The sequence below is a fragment of the Dipodomys spectabilis genome, unplaced genomic scaffold (assembly GCF_019054845.1).
Source record: "Dipodomys spectabilis isolate Male_0828 unplaced genomic scaffold, ASM1905484v1 ptg000116l, whole genome shotgun sequence".
NCBI lineage: Eukaryota > Metazoa > Chordata > Mammalia > Rodentia > Heteromyidae > Dipodomys > Dipodomys spectabilis.
The window spans coordinates 1,471,195-1,474,708 of NW_024870793.1; positions in this window are offsets into that span (position 1 = coordinate 1,471,195).

A 3,514-nucleotide genomic window follows, 5' to 3' on the forward strand; every position below is an offset into this window, starting at 1 on the left:
ATTTCAATTACTTTTTGACCAGTGTAGATTAGCTTTTAACTATTTGTTTGTGCAATCTTTTAAAGGTTTTTAAGTTTGTGTGACATCTTTGAAGATGATTTTCTGCCATCAGATTTCTCTACTCTTTCTTTATATACTGATACTAGGGCTTGAACTTAGGGTCTGGGGCTATCCCTCAACTTTTTCACTGCCATTTGAGCCACAGGTCACTACAGCTTTTTGGTGGTTAATTGAAGACAAAAGTGTCTCATAGATTTTCGGGCTGAGACTAGCTTTGAACCACAACCCACAGATCTCAGCCTTCTGAGTAGCTAGAATTACAAGCATAAACTAGGATTACTGGCTTAGTAGTAGATTTTTAAATCATTATGTCACAGATGAATTTAGTATGTGACTAAGGTTATGTTCCAATGTGCACTGGAGCACAAATTTTCAAGAAATGGTTTGAAGAAGCAGCAATTTATGACTAAGGCAACTTCAAAGCTGATGTAGTTCAAAGGATCCGTGGAGGAAATACAAGGGAAGATTTCTTTTAATCAGTTCCCTATGTGCTCTGTACGAGCTGTGTGTCCAGTTTTTAACTTAAGATTATATGATAATTAGTTTTCAGAGGTACTACATGTCATAGTTTGCTATCAGCTTTCCTCAGCATTTTTAAACTTTATCCTGTCTCCTTTCTTTTTCCTCTTCTTCAAGAAAGCAAATTTACATTTGGATATCAGTATTATGTCACTGAAAACAGATCACCACAAGATTCACAGCTCAAAACAAGTCACATTTATTGTCTCACAGTCCACTAAGTCAAGGAACAGGTTAACTGGTCCCTTGGATCAGGGTCTCAGACGGTTAGAATCAAGGCCTTATTTCTAGCTGGGGCTGTGTTCTCATTTGATACCCAGAGTCCTCTTCCAAGCTCATTCTGGTGGTTGGCCATATTCAATCCTTCTCGGTTTTAGGACAAAGGCATCCTTCCTTGCTGGCTGTGAGTATGATCATCCTCAGCTCCTAGAGGCCTTCCTCAGATATCTTCTAGGCTTCTTAAACGGTTGCTCAGGAACTACCTGCCCAGCCTTCTCATGTTATGATAGCTCCTCTCTTCACAGCCAGCAGGGGAAGAGAGTTTCATTTCATCTAAAATTATCACAGCCCTGATTTCTCATCATGTTCTTGGGTCCTGTTCCCTGTAGTGTTCAGAGCTTGCACACTAAAGGGAGGGAATTTGGGAGCTCTTGTAGAATCATATTTTAAACAGTTAGCTGTTTTGGATAACCAAAATTAAACTGAGAGACATTTTTGTTTTTGCTACACATACTATAAATGATAAAGTTTTGTTTCAACTGAGAGGAGCAAGATGTTCAAGAACCATATTGTGCACATGTGGGAAAATGTGGGAAAATGACTCAGGAGTCTTGTTCCGTCATTACAGAAGAGATCAAAAGTTTTGAACGCAGCATTCCTCCCTCAGTTCCAGGAATGAATGTCAGCAACAATCTGGTTTGACTTGTAAAATAGTGTTTGATTCACTTTGGAGCACAATAATGATGTCTGGTGTTTAATAATAAAAAGTTCATCCAAGCCTAATATCTGCTAATACAGCACATAGATAATGTTGTAGATGAGTTCCAGAAAAATACAATGAAGTGAAAAGTTCAACTCAATCTCTAATGCTTTATTTGAAAAATAAAACAGATCAGAGTTAAATATGCTATAGTATTCCATTGTATGCTACTCTGTAAGAGTATATGAGTATTATTTTATTTTCTTCCTTTTATATGCATTACATAAGTAAGTAAATATGTATGCTGACTCATCTGTGCTAGGAAATTCTTTAATTTTTTCTTTTCACTTTCTTTGAAATAGTAAGCTATGTGTATGTAGTTAGTTGCTTATGAGAAAAGACTCCAGCACGCCAGCTCTTTCAGTGGTGCATAAGTTACAGAGAACTCTCAAACCTACCCATCACTTCCTTTAGTGGTATTCCATTACTTGGCTATCTAGGTCTATATTAAATTGAATATCAGATCTTTCTAAGGCAGAGTAACTTCAGGAGTAAAACAGTTACTGAGGATGCTCTTATGCAATAAGGAAATTATACATGGTTCATTGCAACAGGCTTCCATTAAAAGCTTATTTCAGCAGGTGAAAAGCAGGTTGCAGTGCTGATTCTCAATACTGCTTTGGGATGTTGGGTTGATTTATGATGCAAACAAGGAATCATTTCTTACAGTAGCCCACCCTAGTCATTGTCTACCATGAAGTTTTCCAAAGTATGTTCTCAACAGCCGTTACTCTGGAAAATTCGTAGGAATTCCAACCAAAACCTTGAACTAAAAGCTTTCATAATAAAATTCAACTAAGAAATACATATCTGTATTTCATCCCAGAAGGAAATGATAGGATTGTTTTTCAATTTTTTTATGAAAGTATTTGATCACAAACCTTTTGCAAGGATATCTTTTCACTATTTTAAAAACATGCTCTAACAAGATTATCTCTAATTTTTAATCTTCTTGAGCAGCCAGAGAGCAAGCTGTTGTTTCTAAAAGTCGTGATGGATCCTTATTCCATCCAATTCACTGGCTCAAAGACTCCACTTTTAGCTCCAATTCCTGTCTGGTTGTTCCTGGATGCAAGAATAGAAAAGGAAGGTTTCCTGTTTCATTCTTTCCTCTGTTGCTTGAAAACAACATTATATTACATCACAAAACCTTGGCTTTTCCCTAAGAGCACTCATGGAGATCTTCAAAAACTTTCCTGAAGCTCTTACTTGAACTGACATAAGAACACTCTGAGTGTCGCATTTGTTAAGTGTCAAATCACAATGAAATTGTGGAACCATAGTCAGAAAAGCAGAATCCTACTGAAGCTGAGAAATGGCTTAGATGGAAGAGAGAAGGCCTTTTGTTTCTTTTTAGCTTTCTCAGCTTTATCACTACTAGCATTTTTGATCAGGTAATTTGCTTTAATGGGATGAGGGGATAGGGGCTTTTACATGATATGAACTACTATTACTAGCATCTATCTAATAAATACCAGTAGGAAACACCTCAAATGAGGAAAGCAAAAATGTCTTCAAATATTGTGTGTGTCCTATGGAACAAAACTGTCATCTGACTGGGACTCATTGAACTGGTAAATAATGGAATAATTAGTGTTTAAAAAGGACTGTCCAGCAAGTGCTTGTGTTTCATGCCTCTAACCTTAGCTTCTTAGGAAGCTGAAATCTGAGGATCATGGTTTGAAGCTAGTTTAGACACATAAAGCCTCCACATTTTTACCTTAGATTAACCAGCAAAAAAGTTGAATTGGAGGTGTGGCTCAAGTGGTAGAGTGCCAGTTGTGAGCAGAAAAGCTGAGCTAGTGTAAGGCCCTGTGTTCAAGCCCAGGTGGTATAGGATGAATAGGAGAATGGTAGATTAAGACCCCAAGAAGATGTAGTAGAATGTCCAGTTACCCGGGTGTAGTTTACTGCTGTAACAAGAACCTCCAATGAGGCATATCTTTCTGTATAAAT